The sequence below is a fragment of the Podarcis melisellensis genome (genome assembly GCF_964234715.1).
Source record: "Podarcis melisellensis genome assembly, chromosome: 6".
NCBI lineage: Eukaryota > Metazoa > Chordata > Lepidosauria > Squamata > Lacertidae > Podarcis > Podarcis melisellensis.
This window is the reverse complement of record NC_138538.1, coordinates 80713943-80734112: the sequence shown is the minus strand read 5'-3', so window position 1 is coordinate 80734112 and position 20170 is coordinate 80713943. Positions and strand designations below refer to the sequence as shown.

Sequence of the window (20170 nt, the reverse complement as noted above, 5' to 3'; positions counted from 1 at the left end):
GTCAGATATTAAAAATCTTTATAAAATAGAGAATTAAATACATACAGAATGTTAAATTTTCAGTTTCAAAATATTAGTACTAGTTTAGTACTGTATTTCTATATTACTATAGTACTGTATTAGTTATTTTCAAATACTTAAATATTTTTAGGGTGTAAGACCCAATTAAAGCCTGTTATTTACATACAGTATTACAGTATTTACATACAGTATTAGGCATACTGTATTAACTTTATTAACTGTATTAAAGCATTAACTTTGAGATATTATTTTTATTTAATGAACCCTCAGCCTTATTCAAAGTAAGCTTAAATTAGCTATTTCACTTATTAATCAAAGCGCTATTACTGTGCGACAGCAATATTTTATGTTTTATTCTTTTAATGATAGTTTAGGATTTATTTAAATATCATTTCAGTCTTTTCAGAGCTATAAATTCACTGCTCTGTAATAGTCTATAAGTATAATTGTTACTGTAAATTAAATTAGCTTTTTACGAAAATACCGTGCGTGTTTATGTTTTGTTTCTTTTTTCAAAGCCAAAAAGTGTTTCAGGCTTGTCGAGTTTCCCGGAGTGTGGAGTTATAGAGAGTCGAGTTTTCAGGGTTCTAATGTTGATCATATGACTCTAAAATACTTTTTAAAAACTTTAAAACTCACTAATTTTCATCTAAAATTTAGAAAACTTCCCGGGGCAGGACCCCGGTATGGGCCCCCCCAATATTTTTTATAAGTCGGCGCCCCTGCATGCCAGGACTGTGTCTTTCTGTGATTTCACAGGAACACGGGGGGGGGTGCAGGACGTGTTATTGGCTTGAGAATTTGGCTTCCTGAGAATTTGGGGTTATGCTTTCGGTTTTTTAAAAAAACAGAACGAGCCTCCAGTCCATATGGATGTGAAGATCTACTTGAACGTGGACAGCGCCTAGTAAAGTTTCACAAATCAGAGGGTTGGCTAAATAAGGTTTTCACTGCTATGAGTGGATCTTTTCAGCTCCTTGTCCATTCCAATGGCTAACAAGTCACACAAAAGTAGCAAAAATGGCAGAATTATGTCAGCTAAAAGAATACGTGGCACAGCTTTTGGCAGCACATAACTTTCTGGAGAATGGGGAAGGGTGAGTACAAACTGCACACAGCTTTGGCTATAAAGATTTAGGTCAAGACAATTTGATACAGGTTGCACCAAATAGTCAAAATGGGTGCTTCTCTGTATTTTGCAATGCAGTCCTTCAGCCAAGTAATGTGTTACAAGAATGCACACACTGGGTGAAAATAACATTTAAAAATGCATTATATTGGGGAAAATGTACATACTCAGAAAAATCCTTACTAAAATACCGATGAATTTTCATAAGGCCACAAAATGACAACAGACTGTAAAAATTAGAAACTGAGAGAAATAAGAATTGACAGATTCCCCCATTCATAGCTACAGCTGGGTAAAGACATTTTCAGCTGATTTGCCTTTTTACTGACTCAGCCAATTAAATTTGAATGATTTTTGAAAATATAATCAAAAGCGTAATGTAGGTGGATTTTAAGACATTGTAAGACCTATGAGATACTTTACAAGATGTACCCATGCTGTTTGGAAGCAAAACATCTGTTCTAATATTTCTGTGCCACCAAAGGTGTTGGAGGGAGAACTGACAGGGTCAGAAATTCCAGTGAGTGTTGCACCAGCCTCAGAAAAAAGATGAAGACCATGTGGTTCTTATCTCTGTATTTTACGGTTAGTTTTAAGTAATACCGTATTGGCCCAAATATAGGCCGCACCTTCAAAATTCAAGGGGGGGGGGAGAGAGAGAAAAAGATAATACCTGAATATAAGCCACTCCCTTAAAATTCCACAGGCACTCACAACCATGCCGTTTTACTGTATGTCTGCTTAAGCAACGATATCGTAAAAGCCCATTTCTGTAAGGTCGCGAATTTAAGCCGCACTTTCACTTTTCACGGTGAGAATTTGGGAGGAAAGTGTGGCTTATATTCGGGCCAATACGGTAGATACTCTTAAGTAATAAGATATATAGGCACCAGAAAAGCGGAAGTCCCTCCCCCCCCCATAAACAAATACAACTTGGACTGTAGGATTAAAGATTTCCCTTATTTCAGCCAAGGAAGGTGGCTTCTCCAAACGCTGAGTTGGGACAAGCTCCTGTAATGTGTGCTTTCCAAATGGAAACTCTGCCGTGCCATGCTGAAATAAAGGCAAAGGTAAAGGGGCCCCTGACCATTAGGTTCAGTTGTGACCGACTCTGGGGTTGCGGCGCTCATCTCACTTTATTGGCCGAGGGAGCTTCCGGGCCATGTAGCCAGCATGACTAAGCTGCTTCTGGCGAACCAGAGCAGTGCACGGAAACGCCGTTTACCTTCCCGCCAGGGTGGTCCCTATTTATCTACTTGCACTTTGACGTGCTTTCGAACTGCTAAGTTGGCAGGAGCACGGACTGAGCAACAGGAGCTCACCCCGTCGTGGGGATTCAAACCACTGACTTTCTGATCGGCAAGTTCTAGCCTCTGTGGTTTAACCCACAGCGCCACCTGCATCCCCCATGCAGAAATATCCAAATGCTATTTAAAGTATAATGGTACCTCGGGTTACATACACTTCAGGTTACAGATGCTTCGGGTTACAGACTCCGCTAACCCAAAATAGTACCTCAGGTTAAGAACTTTGCTTCAGGATGAGAACAGAAATCGCATAGCAGCGGCATGGCAGCAGCGGGAGGCCCCATTAGCTAAAGTGGTGCTTCAGGTTAAGAACAGACCTCCAGAACAAATTAAGTTCTTAACCCGAGGTACCACTGTACTACAGAAGTTTATAAGTACTCAGTTCCAACCACACACTGGCATTTTACTCTCCGGAGGTGAGGCACTTTTGTGCCCTGGCATAGCACTGAGGACCTGTCCCCCGTCCCCCCTGTAATCCATCCTGTCTTGTTGCAGAGCTCTGCTGCATAATACAACTGGACGTGATTGACAAAGCCTTCAAGCAGTAGATCTTTGGAACCTGGCACATCTCTCTGTGTTTGACATTGATTCACAGAAACCTTTGGGAACATAAGCCTCTGATTTTCCTGAAATTATAGGTGAGGGGGTGTGCCTACATGCCAGTCACCCCTAGAAGGACAACCTATCTTCATCTAGCAGTCCCTGATAAAGCACGTTCCATATTTTGCTTTGGCGGCAGACAAGGGGATGCCTTTTAAAAACTCGTAAAAATCACTGAGAGTGCAAATCTCTTAAGTGCCACTGAGTAGGATTTGCAGCCTGAGAAATGTGTTTGGGGCTGCATCTTGATCCGAGCTTCCATGCACGTAATTATGCACAGACACAGAAATGCGGGAGAGGTCTAAGGTTTGAAGTCGCTTCCAGAAGAGAGTTTCACACACAAAAATAGAATTTCCAAGAATCCGAGAACATTTTCTTTTCCAATAATTGAATTAAATATAAGAGTTTTGGGTGTGAAAAATTAATCAGATTTCAACACTGCATTGTAGGGTGCTTGTAGTCACTCCAGCAGGGATTTAATATAATTTAGAAATAAATGTTCTGAGGATTATAGACAGTGGCCCAGATCCAGTGGCTTTCTCCCTCCCCTCTTTTTTAACATCGCTGGGTTAGTAGCTGATACTATCTTCATATTAGATGTGCCCATCCAATTAAATGGGTTTCCTCATCTACAACTATGAAGTTCATTGGTGAGGATTTTGGGCGCTGTGTTCCTGCATCTAGACACAGATACCCACATTGGGTACATACAAACACCTCCCTGGCTGGATTGCCATGAAGGCATTTTTAAGCCAGTTTATTCTTCTTTTAATCTGCTGAGCTTCAGAACAGCTGCTCCAGTGGTTATGTTAATGGTCTCCTTCAAAAAGGCCTCAGTTCCTCAACAGCTTTCGTTGAGTCAGGCATAAAGCGCAGCAAGTGTTCTGCATTATCTGTTACTAAATCGACTAATTCAAAAAGCCCATCTCTCAGTTTTTTGTTCTGGTAAATGAAGGATGCTTCTGCTTCTGCACTCTTATGTGTGTAATGTTAAATGGGTGCCTTTTTTCCCTTTTTCTTTACATATGAGCCAATGCCCACATTTTCCCCACATGAGCAAGCCTTCAAAAGCTTAGGACTAGTTTGCCTTACCCCAGAGGTGCCCGTTTTGATCTGCAGAACTAGAACTTCTGCAAGCACAGGACAATGTTTGTAAGTTAAATAAGTAAGCAAAGAATTGATCTTTCAGTGTGGCAACTTCTATATTCTGGAACATCTGCCCTCTGACATTAGGCAGGTACCTTTGCTGCTTAAAAAAATATGTTGTATAGGCAAACCTACCCTGATATGTTGTAGTAGTAATAATAATAATAATAACAACAACAACAACAACAACAACAACAACAACAGCAACAACAACAACAATTTATTCCACCCATCTGACTGGGTTTCCCCAGCCACTCTGGGCAGCTCCCAACCGAATATTAAAAACACAATACAGCATTAAACATTTAAAACTTCTCTAAATAGGGCTGCCTTCAGATGTATTTTAAAAGTAAGATAGTTGCTTATTATGTAGATATGGCATGTGCGCACGCACACACACACACATTTCAACTGCTGGTTTTATTTCTACTTTAATTTTTTAAAATTCAACTTGTTTTTAACTTTCACTTACTTTTATTGGTACCTTTAATGTATGTTTTATCTTTCGTGTACATTGCTTAGAGCATAGACAAACTCTGGCCTTTCAGATGTTTGGGACTACAATTCCCATCATCCCTAACCACTGGTCCTGTTAGCTAGGCATGATGGGAATTGTAGTCGCAAAACATCTGGAGGGCCAGAGTTTCCCTATGCCTGGCTTGGGGGCTTCTACAATTATGCGGCATACAAATCTTGCAAATCTAGCCCTGCCCACTGAAAACATCTGATCCAACAACATCTTGAACAACATCTCTAAGCCAGTGGTCCCCAAACTCTTTTGGGCCACTGCCTCCTTGATTCAATAAACACATCCCCGGTGCCCCTGAAGCATGATTCAGAATAGCACTTTGCACAATCCACTAAAGAACCTGATAATCAATAACATTCAAAACAGTAACCATTAATTGCACATACAATCAAAGTCCAAGTAAAGCCATTTAGCTTTATTAATTCAACAAAATTTGTGCCCTTCATGCAGTGAAACCAGATTTTCAGAGTCTGAAAGTCAGAGTCTGAAAGTCAGAGTCTGAAAGCCCCCCTGCTGCCTCACCTGCCACTTAGGGCCCTCTAGGTAATCCCCCCCCCCGGAAAACCACTTTGGGAACCCTTGCTCCAAGCCCCCTTCATACTCTAGCCATACAAGAAAGTTGCCATGTGAGAGAGGGCAGTGGATATGATCTCACTAGGTCACACACACACCCTGCCCAGCACGTCTCTTTTTTATCATCTTCCAACTTGCGGAAGCTGAAAGGGCGAAATAGTAGTTTTGGAACCCTGGAAATTATTAGAAGAGTCCGTTATCAAAAGGGCCAGGTCTATAACAATTTCAAGCCAGCTGCCCTTCTCAGAACGATGACAACTTTCCCTTTTTTTCAAGAAACATACTTTCGCGTGTGCAAAATTGGTTTGCTGTGCAATGTAACATACATTTCCCCAAGTCCCATAAAAAACAAACCTAGCACATTTTGCCGTTGTATCTTTAACAGGAAAATTATAGGAGTAAAAAAGACGGCTGTAGGGCGGGGGAGAGGGGGGAGTCATTTCCTAATTAGCTGTACCCACAGTGTGTTGCACAATCCCAGGAAAACAGATCTCGAGTTTAGCTATTCTATATGTTCTCCTTTATGTTTGCTAAAGCTGCAGTAATGCAGATTAGAAGCCAGTCTGTAGCCACTTACATAAGGATTCCATAATGCCTGTGGCAGGGATGATGTCACCTTAGAAAAACAACCCTGTTGTAGCCGTCGCAGTTAGGAGGCTCAGAAATGTCCGTAACAATTACAAACTTGGCTCTCAAATCTATTTCAGACTCTTTATGGATGGTGTGAAACACGTCTTCGCCCCTTTGAACTCTCCCGAGTTTCTGGGGTGCACAAAATGGCTCGTGTTTTCCTTTAAACATAATTGCACCTGGAATCCAGGAACTGCATGCCGGGCCGCGGCCTGGCGTATAAATTAAGTGGCTTGACTGAGCAGGCTGGCCCGAGGTAGAATTCAGCTCTGCCATACAAGAGGCTTCCAGAATGCGACCTCTCAAGTTAAGGGGTCAGAACAGGTGGGGAACGCGGTGGAAGCACCATACAGAGATCGGATGCGGGGGAAGAGCAGCGAACACTGACAAGTCCCAAACTGTCCAGTCTGCGAAAGAGAAAACAATGTCATCCTCCACAGAGAAACCAGATTAGTGTTCATGGGTCATTGCAGGTCGTTCCGCAGATTGGTGGAAAATGAGGGAAAGGCTGAGAAGAGGTTAAACACCCTCCAGTCTGTTTCACACACACACACACACACACACACTTAATTATACCAGCACCGCCAAGGGCAGCTTGAACGCTGTGCATAATGCTCTCAGCTGCAAAATGGTGTTCAGCTTCATCTCGAAAGCACTGGGATGTAAATATATTTCCATTCTCACCATCTCCACCCCTTTTTCCTTCACAGCCGTTTTGTAGTTATTTAATGCGAAGTCCTTCAGTTTCCACAAATGAATGCAGTTTTAAAGAAGTCAAGTACAGACAGTATCTGTTTTCTAAATTTAACGATTAATCTCTCCCTCCCTCCCTCTTTCCACCCCCACCCCCACAAAAGAAATAAAATAACATTCCATTTCTGGGTTTAGCAGATGGTAATGAATCTAAAGGCTACTTCACCTGCCACAATATTGAGGGCATATCTGGAGAGGAGTATTTGTTTCTGTTTTACTAACTCGGTGGTAGCGCCAGGCTTGCTGTATGCAGTCAGCCATTTTGTGCACTGGCTGAGGATCCCAGGACCCCTCACCCTCCTGACTCAGCTGCACACCATTCACTGTGCTGCCCATTGCCTCCCCCCCAAAAAATATACATTTCAGTGGTGGATGATTGTTAGCTCTGCTTCCATCCATGGTGGTCGCCCACCATTTTAAGTTGTAATGTCTCAGGCCATAGATCTATGAATAAATTTCATAGATCTGTGGGCCAGGGCATTATATTCTGGGTTATTTAACAATGTGGGTGCCCACCATGGATGGGAACCAATCCAAGTTCTAGAGAATTATTTTTAATTATAGCAGAAGGGGCAGAATGAACGAGGCTGTGGTTTCTTCCTGGTGACGGAATCCCAGATGAATTCAGTAGGACTTACTCCTGGTAGGTAGATAAAGAATTGTTGCCTGAGAGGGTGATCACCTTGCCAACAAAGGTCCGTATTGTAAAAGCTATGGTTTTCCCAGTAGTGATGTATGGAAGTGAAAGCTGGACCATAAAGAAGGTTGATCGCCGAAGAATTGATGCTTTTGAATTATGGTGCTGGAGGAGACTCTTGAGAGTCCCATGGACTGCAAGAAGAACAAACCTCTCCATTCTGAAGGAAATCAGCCCTGAGTGCTCACTGGAAGAACAGATCGTGAAGCTGAGGCTCCAATACTTTGGCCACCTCATGAGAAGAGAAGACCCTGATGTTGGGAAAGATGGAGGGCACAAGGAGAAGGGGACGACAGAGGACGAGATGGTTGGACAGTGTTCTCGAAGCCAGTAACATGAGTCTGACCAAACTGCGGGAGGCAGTGGAGGACAGAAGTGCCTGGCGTGCTCTGGTCCATGGGGTCACGAAGAGTCGGACATGACTAAACGACTAAACAACAACACCACAGCCTGAGAGGGAGTTTTGAACCCCCGTCTCCACAGTCTTAACCTATTTGTGTAACCACTACACCACATTGGTCTTTGAAGTATTGATGATATGGTATTATGCAACTCATAATACCTGTATGCATTTCCTCCAGCAGACTCAGCAGCAAAGGCTTGGGAGTTCTCCCTACACTAGGAACTACAGGGGTTCCTTGCATTAGCGTGGCTAATTATTGTAGGTGAGCCTCATGAATAAGCTCACAACAAGCAATGCAAAAGCTTGTTGTGATGCAAACCGCCAAAATAAAGTGTGCTAACAAATACTGGAGAAGGTGCATTTTAGGTGGTGTGTCACATAAATTATCTTTTTACCTAAATGATCCCCCATAGCATCTCAGCTCCTAATTGCAGGGTGTTTACAGGTAAGTAAGAACGTGAATGATAATGCATATTTATACCGACTCCTACCGCACTGTCAGAAACAGATGCTGAGCTTGATTATGAAGACGCATTACCCGTTTTAAGTTTTAAAGATAACTCTCACACATCCCTAGCTAACCTTTCCGGACATGAAAGTTGTTGAGCTTTCTTTGTTGAGCAAAAAAATGTTTTGAAGCTATTTTAAAGGAAATTCAGCAAAATCTAGACTTCCAACATGGATTGCCATACATCCAAATTTTCGTGGACATTTCAGCGATTTGCAGCCAAATCTGCTTCTGACTGTGTCCAGGAAATTCCAGGCATATGGCCACCCTATATGTTAACACCATTATTATAACTTTAGAAGTTGTAATAATGCTTTAAAAAAAAAGTGCTAAGAGGAAGGCATGCTTGGCAAATCCTCACCATGATCAGCTCCCGCCCAGAAACCAATGTCCCCACTGTGGAAGGACCTGTGGATCCAGAATTGGCCTCCATAGTCACTTATGGACAAATTGTTAAAACCGTGTTTATGGAAGACAATCTTACGTGGCTATGAGTGATCGCCAAAAAGAACTCTGCAGAAGAGGAATTCTTGCTGCCCCCTAATGGCTATCATTTTATTATTCTTCAATTACGTCTGTTCTGAGAGGCTTTCTGGAGTTTTTTCTGTCCATCCCTTGTTGCAGCCAGTCGGCTACCTGTGCATCACAGCCGGTCACAAAATATCACTATGAGAGCATTTCCAATTCCCAGCGAAGGGGCTGAGGGACGTGGCATTAAAAAAAAGAAAAGCAGCAATTCCCACATACATGTGGCAAAAGTTTTAAGTAGAGCTGCAGAACTCCTTTGCTCTTCCATTCCTTCTTTTATGTCCTTTTGCCTGATCAGTAGCACTAGCCAACCAGACAAGTCCCTCAAAATCCATCAAGTGACTTAGGGCTTGTGCCATGTCATGAAGGCATCTGGGAACCCTCAGATTTTGGGGGTGTGCAGGAAGAGGAGAGGGAAGCAGCCTAGCCTACTGTGGCCTAACCTACGAATAACTCAGTTGGTACAGCATGAACTTTGTGGGTTTGAGCCCCACACTGGGCAGAAGATTCCTGCATTGAAGAGGGTTGAACTAGAGGACCCCCACGACCCCTTCCAACTCTGCAGTTCTATGCTTCTCTCTCACTAGATTGAATTCAGTTAGATGCTAATAACTGTACGACTGCATTAAATGTCCACAGTACCTTTGGAAGGGAGAACGGTGGGGAGAAAAGAAATTTTTTTTGTTTTTATGTATTTTTGTGATTATGGTGTTGTGCCGCTCATCTCGCTTTCATTCTGAGGGAGCTGGCATTTGTCTGCAGACAGCTTTCTGGGTCATGTGGACAGCATGACTACACCACTTCTGGCACAATGGAACACTGTGACAGAAAACAGAGCACACAGAAATGCCGTTTAACTTCCCACCACAGTGGTCCCTATTTATCTACTTGCGTTGGCATGCTTTCAAGCTTGCTAGGTTGGCAGGAGCTGGAACAGAGCAACGGGAGCTCACTCCGTCGCGGGGATTCAAACAGCCAACCTTCCAGTTGGCAAGCCCAAGAGGCTCAGTGGCTTAGACCACAGCACCACCTGTGTCCCTCTTGTTTAAAGGTAAAGGGACCCCTGAACATGAAGTCCAGTTGTGGCCAACTCTGGGGTTGTGGCGCTCATCTTGCTTTATTGGCCGAGGGAGCCGGCGTACAGCTTCTGGGTCATGTGGCCAGCATGACTAAGCTGCTGCTGGCGTACCAGAGCAGTGCGAGGAAACGCCGTTTACCTTCCCGCCGGAGCGGTACCTATTTATCTACTTGCACTGGTGTGCTTTCGAACTGCTAGGTTGGCAGGAGCAGGAACCGAGCAACAGGAGCTCACCCCGTCGCGGGGATTCGAACCGCCGACCTTCTGATCGGCAAGTCCTAGGCTCTGCGGTTTAACCCACAGCGCCACCCTCTTGTTTAAATAACAACAAATTGAACCCCTTCACTGCCTCACCAAGTTCACTTCTCACCATTCATCCGGTTCCAGTATTGATGAATGATTTTTTTGGGAGGTCTCTCAGAAATGGGGCACGGTGACAGTCCCCCAGCCTTCTCTACCCCAACCCAATTTGAAAACAAACAAACACAAAGGCAAAGGCAAATGTTATGCACACAGCTACTAGACATAAGCGCTATTCTAGATTGGATATTGGTGCCTTACAGATAGACGCCGCACAGGCTTTCTTTTCTTCTGTGCTCCTCTTAGGACTGTGTTCCTCTTCCAACTAGCCCCATCCTATTAAAACTATCACTTTCTACCTTGCTGGCTCCGAGACTCTGTTTTAACATGGTCTGACAACGAGGCTATGCAAACTCAGTCACTTTTACATATTATACAGACGCGTTTGCGTTTTAGCGATACAGGGAATTCTCGCAAGCCACTGAACTGTTTCCCGCAGCTGCTATCTCCCTGGGCAAGAGTTAAAGGCAGGAGCAGTTTCACACTAGACAGCACAATGGCTGTACATGCCCATCTCAATTAGGATGAACAAGAAGCAGCCAACAAGCGACAAGATGCACAATCCCCTTTCATAGCAGATTGGACGTTGCCCAAGCCCTCTATGTAATGGAATTCATCTAAGAAGCAAACATGCTTTTAAGCCCCTTAAGTGTTGTCAAGGAGGGGAAGCAAATTTGCTTGCCAAGTCCACTGCAATATTTTTATTTTATTTTATTTAATCCAGTGCTCTCAACCATTTGGAAAGCAACACATTTTGACCTTGGCCAGTCTTTTCAAAACAGATGAAAGGTAATAGCACTTACCGTCACACCTTTGTACAGCTTGTAATACAGACTATATCCTCAGGAATACAGAATCAGATAGACGTCCGAACGTGCAGATGGCAAGAAAGTGTTTCTGCCGCACAGGTGGTGGGGCTCCTAAGCCATAGTGAGGCTTGAAACACCACAAAGGCTTGAAGAACAAGGTTTATTCCCCCGGGATCCTTGAGGACAGGAGACTAGAACTGCCCCTCCCAATGGCAGGGTCCAAATCAGTGATCCCACTCCCCACGACAGGCCCTTCCCCTGCGGATAGTCGAGTCTCCACTTTCAATTGTGAATTCTTTCCTCCTTACCTGTGTTCTCCTTTCTGCGCTTTCTGTGGCCCTTTCCTTTCTTTCTGTTCTCCCACCCTCCCTGCTAGCTTAGTCAGTGGAGGTAAAGGACTTTGGAGTAGACGGCCCAATGGAGATCTGGCCTCCAGGCCTGCTGTATGCATTCCCACCCAAGGTCTTGCAAAGGATCTGACTGATGAGAGCGCACATAAGTTCTCGTGGCACCTGCCTGGCCATGCAAGTCTGGGATCCCAGATGTTCTCCATCTTTCTAAGGAACCCCCCCCCCCCGCCGCCGCCTTTGTCTCCCAGAGGGTCTTTCTTTTGCAGTGACCAGTTGTCCATCCACATCAGAAATGTGGCTCTGGTTGAAGGAACTCAGGGTGCCAGGCAATGTTCTAGAGATGTTTCTAGCAGGGCTTTGTTTTTTCAGCTGGAACTTGCTATAACTCAATTCCGGCACCTTTCAGGTGGGTGCCATTGTAAGAGAACAAGAGAGGTGTTCGTGGTGAGTTATGGCGCCTCTTTTTCTAGAAAAATAGCACTGGTTCATTGATTTGTGCAGGAACAGTGGGAAGGAGGGGATGAATATTCTGAACGTCCCCACAGGGGTTTCATCAGATGATAGGCGGGGGCTGTGAGCAGTATTCTGGGCTGAAAGTGGAACTTCGTCCTGTCAAGCTGCCCGCTCTTTTGATGATTTCTGAAAGGGGTTAAGAGGATGAACGTGCCTACAGCGCACCAGAACCTGTGGTTGTTGGAGCAGCACTGTGCAATTGGGGTAGAAGGGATTGTCTCTGCTCTAGCAACCAGTGTGTTATGGGTGATATATAAAGCCTAAACAACTTGGGATCCAGACAGCCCATGTGCTACAATGTTCTTCTCAATGTTCTTCTGCCAAGAATGGTAGTTAGCAGGAACACGGAATAGGGCTCAGTTGGGGAATATCTTTCTTTTGGAGGTACAGTTGGTGTCAACAATATTTGATTTCTGGTGTCAGCTTAAAATGTACCTGTTCTCTCAAGCATTTATATGCAATGAGCCTATGAGATTTATTTTTATTTTTGCAGTACAGTGGTACCTCGGGTTAAGTACTTAATTCATTCTGGAGGTCCGTTCTTAACATGAAACAGTTCTTAACCTGAAGCACCACTTTAGCTAATGGGGCCTTCTGCTGCTGCCACGCCACCAGAGCACGATTTCTGTTCTTATCCTGAAGCAAAGTTCTTAACCTGAGGTACTATTTCTGGGTTAGCAGAGTCTGTAACCTGAAGCGTATGTAACCCTAGGTACCACTGTATCATCTGGACTTTCTAATGATTTTTTAAAATGGTGTTTTAACTGTATTGTTATCTGCTCTAATTTCATTGCATTGTTTCGATTTCCTATATATGACATAACCACCCTGAGCTTAGTGACAAAAGAAGGTTGGAATCGAAACTTTCTAAATAGGGCAGGTTCACCCCCAGGCGCCCTCACTGAGAGGGGTGACATTCGGCGCACCACCCACCCACAACTCTCAAGCCTACCCCAAGCCGTTGGGGTAAGGGAGGGAGTTGCACTACTTTGCCAGTGGCGTCCCCCCCTTCCCCCTTCATTTTCACAGCTTGGGGGAGGCTTGGGAGTCATGGGCAGGCAGCGTGCCAAATGTCTGCAATGGGTGGTTCGCTCTGCCCCCAGCTGCAGGGCGCACACCCTACTCCGGGCCCCTGGGCAGCTATCCTGTGCCTGGTAGGCCACCCTCCATGCCACGCCCCCCTTGGGAGCGCACCCACCCAGGGCAGCGTGGGCATATGCTCCACCACTGGTTGAGAGCCAGTGTGGCGTAGTGGTTAAGAGTGGTAGTCTCGTAATCTGGGGAACCGGGTTTGCTTCCCCGCTCCTCCACATGCAGCTGCAGGGTGACCTCGGGCTAGTCACACTTCTTTGAAGTCTCTCAGCCCCACTCACCTCACAGAGTGTTTGTTGTGGGGGAGGAAGGGAAAGGAGAAGGTTAGCCGCTTTGAGACTCCTTAGGGTAGTGATAAAGCGGGATATCAGATCCAAACTCTTCTTCTTCTTCCACCGGGGAGACCAGCACCACGTCAGTTGTGTAAGGCAGTATTACTATGAGGAGGACAAGAAAGTGTGTGAGAGGGAAAGACAGAGAACAAGAAGGGGGAAACAGAGAGGGAGAAAGATTATCATACATGGGGACCGGGGAATAAAACGAGACTATTGCACTAGCAGCAGAACAAAACAGTGCGAGCTGAGCTGTGGAATTCTGAATTGTAGGTTTACTTTGTGGTGGTGATGAGGCAAGTTGATCTGTTGGCTACAAGCAGGGAACAGCTACAGCGAGCACAATAAAATAATGTAGCTGCCTCTAGCAGGCAGGGCAGAGTCATGCCTTAGCCGCACTAATACAATCATGAGGTTTGCTGGACCAGATTAGATTATTCAATTTAGAATCTAGCAGCCCTCGGAATGAACAGAAGAAAGGAAAAAGCTTGGATGATCCTTCCATTCGCCAGCTGAAGTAAAAGGGGAAGGGATGATCATTCGGGTGGACGGAACATTCCTTTCCAACCCTTTCAGCAGACAATGGATTTATGCCCTGAAGCATGAGGGTTAATTACCATTACTTTAGCCTGGCTGCCTCCACTTCCTTGCTCACCCGCTTCCTCTCAGCCTCTCTCATGAAGGTGCATTTCCTCCTTTCAGCAAAGAGCAATTATCACTTGACAATTAGCAGCACAGATGTGGCAAAATTTGAATTTTCATGATTATTCATTAAGGTATGGAGTGGCGCCTCAGGATGAAGAAGCCTTTTGAAAATACCGAGCGGTAAAGAATTGCTGCAGCTCATTTATTTATTTCTTTTAAGCATGAGGCAGTCAGTGTTAAAACGGGGGGGTTGAGAATCAAAACGCTCAAGCCATACTCACCAATCCCTTTCTCCAAACTATAGTTGCCACCTTTGAAACAGAACAGTTTCTTTAGTTGTATAATTTATATACAGTGGTACCTGCAGCCAATCGGAAGCCGTGCCTTGGTTTCTGAACATTTTGGAAGTCAAACAGACTTCCATAATGGATTCCGTTCGACTTCAGAGCTACCACTGTACAACCTTTAGAAGACACCTTTAGATGAGCCCTGTATAGGGATGTTTTTTAATGTTTAATGCTTTCTTATGTTTTTAAATATGTTAGAAGCTGCCCAGAGTGGCTAGGGCAACCCACTCTAGGGCAACCCATAATAAAATGATTATTATTATTATTGAATAGGAGGTCCTTGTTTTCATCAGGGAAATATTGGAGGGTATGCAATTAAATAGGTCAAACTTCGTTGTAGCTGAATTGTATTGGATGTTGTGAGCAGTTCGGTGGGCAGGGGAAAGCACCACAGAAATACCACCATCAAAAACACATTAACCTAGAATTTATTGAATTCTGTCAGAATGTAATTCCAGGTTAGTGTGTCTGGGATTGCAGCCTAAGTATATATTTGTTGTTGTTTAGGCGTTTAGTCGTGTCCGACTCTTCGTGACCCCATGGACCAGAGCACGCCAGGCACTCCTGTCTTCCACTGCCTCCCGCAGTTTGGTCAAACTCATGCTGGTAGCTTTGAGAACACTGTCCAGCCATCTTGTCCTCTGTCGTCCCCTTCTCCTTGTGCCCTCCATCTTTCCCAACATCAGGGTCTTCTCCAGGGAGTCTTCTCTTCTCATGAGGTGGCCAAAGTATTGGAGCCTCAGCTTCAGGCTCTGTCCTTCCAGTGAGCACTCAGGGCTGATTTCCTTAAGAGAGTATATATAGTGTGCAACAATTGCGTCAGCACGTAATGAGCCTTAGGGTTAAGCCCTGCTGATCTGGCTTGTTGAGGAAAAACACTACCAAGCTAAACTGACAAGCGCACTGCATTTGCAGATTCACCTGCTCAGGTCTTCCTCTTCAGACCCCAAACTTATCTCGTGGAATATGCAATGCAGCTATAAGGACCACGTCTGCCGTTGGGCAAAATGGTTGCAGCTACAATACAAGCTTGGGCTCTTTTAATCACAATGGTCGCAGGTAATTTTGGTCGTGGCATTGGTTGTTTTCAGCCTCTAAGCTAATGTCTTTCCTCAGACCTAGATGTGAAGCTTACAATTTGAATATCGCGTTGCTTCTAATAAAATATAATTAGAATATATTTTGAGCAGGGTTGGAAGAAAATGTTGTTCACGTATATATTTTTCTAAACCAAATGACTTGTGTTGCTTATCTATGGTAGCGGTCACAGGTTATTATTTTCTTTCTGTCTCAACTCAAATCTAGCTGTTACATCTCTCGCCACCTAAATATCATAAAAAAATCCTTCCAGTAGCACCTTAAGAGACCAACTAAGTTTGTTGTTGGTATGAGCTTTCGTGTGCATGCACAATTCTTCAGATACCTGAAAACTCATACCAATAACAAACTTAGTTGGTCTCTAAGGTGCTACTGGAAGGAAGAAATGTTTTGGTGTTTTTTTTCCTAAACCAAGTTTGCTGTCAGTAACGATATCAAGCAGTTGCTTCATGTTTGGCGAAGTCATAAAAAGTAGTGTTCACAGAATAGCGTTCAGCCTGATTAACTGCTTTTGTAAGCCCATGAATCTATTCAGAGCCACATTTAAGGAGGCTTACAGTGCAATCTTATGCTTACCTACTTGGAAGCAAGTCTCACTGAGTTCAATGAGGTTTACCCCCAGGTAAGTGGGCACAGAATTGCATACTCAGTTATTTTTCATGAACACCAGTTAGCTGCAGCTGGGCAATACGAAAACATAGAATTAAGTATATGAAGGGAGTTTCAAAGGGAAAGGGTCTGAAAATAGGAATTTGATATTCCCATAGCCGTCAACGTTTCCCTTTTTTAATGGGAAATTCCCTTATTCTGAATAGGATTCCTCACAAGAAAAGGGGAAAGTTGACAGCTATAGATATACCTGGCATCATTTTCAAGTACAATCCATGACAGTGGACAGGAATGAGAGCTACTGAATTCTGTAGACAGGGAGTAGAACATCTGACATAGACTTACTTAATCAGAAACTTGTGCTTGCTATAAACATCAATAAAAGCTGGGATGGTTTGATCCCCCACTCCCCACAATAACAAAATGCAGAACATTTGGTTTAGCAGATGCCTGTTCTGGCTGAAAACAATTAATGCCTGAGAAACCCTTCCCTTTCCACACCTAACTTTTGACGCATCTCACACTTCGCTGGCATGCAAATAATTTTCAGTCCACTGAAATATGGGCCTCTCTGAGTGGCTGGCTCTGAAGTTCTATAAATGTTCCCTAACCCAGCTGACGTGGGTGACAGTGGCCTTGCTTCCCAGAAGGCCAACAATAAGCAATATTAGCTGCTAATTACAGAAAGGGTTGGGTGGCACTGGCTCGAGAACGTAAGACAGATTCCCTTCATTAGCTCTACAAGCTACTTTCAGAAGAAAAATCTAAAGTTTAAAAATGCACATACCCTGCAAAATGGTTCAAATGTATTAAGGACACTCCCCACTTTCTGATTCCTGACCTTGATTAAGCACGGCAACTGTTTTGCTGCTATATTTAGTCTGAAGGGATAGCTGAAGGGTGCCATTTAATTTAATTTAATTTTTTGCTTGAATTTGGACACTGAAGAGAAATCTATTTCAATTGAGGTTTAGACTCCTCAGCCTGGTTTTAGAAGTTAAATATCTGAGTGGACAGTGGTGTAAATAGATAAGTATAGCAGACCCTCCAGGTGCCCCCAGATGCGTAGGAAGGTCAGGTGGTACCCAGTGCGGAAAATTTCTTGTCACCCCCCCCCACACACACATTGTTTTGTGTGTTTTTTTGACTGCAAAAATGGTTTCACAGTATTTCATATTTTCTTACAAAGGAATGTGGATTCTGGGCCTCTGATAACAAGTATGGACAGATACTTAAATCTACAGGATGGATTGTCTTTTGGTTTGTGTTCTTTTATTTATATTTATTGTTTATTTATTTAATAAAATTTATTTTTAAAAAACCTGCAAAGTGGTTTACCCAAAAAAAAAAAAAACCACAGCAGTAAAATCAAGAAAAAATAACAATCCTACTTTGAAACATACAAAACCTAAAATATTAAGATTAAAATTACTTCAACTTCCTCAGCATCTAGGTATGCTTGCCGAAAGAAGAATGCTTTTAGCAGGTGCCCGAAAAGAGTCTAGCAAAGGCACGTGCTTTGTCGCAATAGGCGGGGCGCTCCAAAGTGCAGGTGCTGTCACAGTAAACGATGCAGTATAGATATTATGTGGAACCTGTAGTAGTGCTTGAAACTGAAGGGGAGGTTTTATTTATTATGATTTCACCATGCTCTGTATTATCTAATCTACTCAGCCTGGTCTCATTTTCTTCACATAGGCTGACTTTCCAGGACCTGGGAAGCTCAGTGGAGGGTAGGGCAGTAGGGCGGTTCATAAAAAACTTTTCTTTTTTTAAAAAAGCCTGCTCCATAGGTCTTATCTCCCTAAACTAGGGCTTATATAGCTATATCTGAAATTTCATGCATATCAGTTAATATATTGACCCTGCTCCACTGAATTGAAATTTCAGCCTTCACGACATAGGAAGACGGTCAAATAAACAGCTATTTTCGTGGGGGGACTCAAATTTAAGAAAATGGGGGAGATGACCCCGTAAATAAGGCGCCCCCAAATTGTTGACACCATTTTTTTTGGGGGGGGAACTAGTCATACACAGAAAAATACGGTATATCATTGTCTATTATTATAGTTGTTGTTTAGTCGTTTAGTCATGTCCAACTCTTCGTGACCCCATGGACCAGAGCACGTCAGGCACTCCTGTCTTCCACTGCCTCCCACAATTTGGTCAAACTCATGCTGGTAGCTTCGAGAACACTGTCCAACCATCTCGTCCTCTGTCGTCCCCTTCTCCTTGTGCCCTCCATCTTTCCCAACATCAGGGTCTTCTCTTCTCATGAGGTGGCCAAAGTATTGGAGCCTCAGCTTCAGGATCTGTCCTTCCAGTGAACACTAAGGGCTGATTTCCTTAAGAATGGATAGGTTTGATCTTCTTGCAGTCCATGGGACTCTCAAGAGTCTCCTCCAGCACCAGAATTCAAAAGCATCAATTCTTTGGCGATCAGCCTTCTTTATGGTCCAGCTCTGACTTCCATACATCACTACTGGGAAAACTATTATGGCCATCTTTAAAGAGAATTTGTGTGCTGTGTTCTGTAACTTCTCCCAGATGTCTGCTGGAATGTTTTCCTCTATACCTTGAACCCATTTTTATCATGTAGCGGTATTGATATCTATTTAAAGGGACATCAGGAGACATACAGGGAGCACTGTTCAGGGATCAAGTTGGAACCCCTGTTTTGGCAATCTGTAATGAGCTTTCAAGAGTGTTCAGGCAGTGATATGTAGTATAAGAGCAGGAATGTTTCAAGAAACATTGTAGAGGAGCTAGGACCAAGCTAGGGATGAGGCACTGCCACTTATGTCACAGCAGGGATGATGATGATATCTCTTGGGGCACTATTTGCAAATCCTCTACATGCCAAATAATTAAGTAATAATTAAGTTATTGATTGTTAATTAATTAAGTAAGTAAGTAAGTAAGTAAGTAATAACATCAAGAAGGTAGTAGCAAAGAGAGGAATTCCCCACCTAAACAAAACAACTAGGGCAGGCATGGCCAAACTTGGCCCTCCAGCTGTTTTGGGACTACAACTCCCATCATCCCTAGCTGACAGGACCAGTGGTCAGGGATGATGGGGACTGTAGTCCCCAAACAGCTGGAGGGCTAAGTTTGGCCATACCTGAACTATGGAAACGCCTAGATAAAACAACTATTGTCTTCTCACTTCTATGCCCACAATATTCAATAAATACTGGAAGCTCACAGGGTCTTGTGTCTTATGCATGTGTGGTATCTAACCAATTCATTTTCCGAGAAGATCCATTGAAATCAGTTAAGTAAGTCATTATTTTACCCACTTTGTCCCGATTTCCCACAGGTGCAAGTAATTCGTGTGAGCTGCAAGGCATGGACTGATGCCATCCCTTGCCATGACATCTTGGCTGCCTTTTTCACTTTTCTTTTAACTGACACGCTTGTCTTTACCTCAGGAGCCGCTTGAGAAACTAGATCCTTATTTGAGGTGTTCTTCATTTTGCTTCCAAACCGATAAGACGCTCGACCACCTGAGTTTGGTCTTATAGGGCCTGACACATAACTCCATACAGGGATGGCACCATAGAGTTCATCTGCTGTAGGATAGAGTGGCCTACCTTCTGTAAGCCACCTTGAAACCTGGCAGACCTGAAAGGTAGATAATCAGGGGAGATGATTTGGAAAGAGGCCAACTCAGAATCATGAGAAAAGTTCTGAATTCTTCCTCAATTGGGTTTTGTTTTTTAAAAAAGTTAATAATGTGTTCTGTATTGCAATAGGACAATACTGTTGATATTGAATCTACTGTTTGGTGGTCGTACTTTGTTTTTGTTTCTAAAGCATTTCCCTACATTCAGGCTGTTTAGAAATAGCAAACAAATCTCACCTCATTGTTACTTTAGATTCACTTTGCATTAACAACTGCATTTCGCTCTATAGCACATTTTGTTGCTTCTACTAATTATAAAGTGTGTCGCTTAATTTAAAGGTGGAAATGTATTGGATTTACAAACAAATGTTTTCCTGGAACTATTTTCCATCTCTCTCTCCCCCCCCCCTCTCTATATATAAAACACATGATGTTAATATTTTTAACCTAGCCGGCACCATTCATTGCTACCTTGCAGCTCAAGCAAG

General features: G+C 43.5%; 1 protein-coding gene across 1 annotated transcript in view; it reads left to right on the top strand.

The window, feature by feature from the left end:
- Nucleotides 1–20170, top strand: part of CRB1 (crumbs cell polarity complex component 1) — a 139002-nt gene that overhangs the window by 74599 nt on the left and 44233 nt on the right. The gene's annotated exons all lie outside the window — the stretch shown is intronic.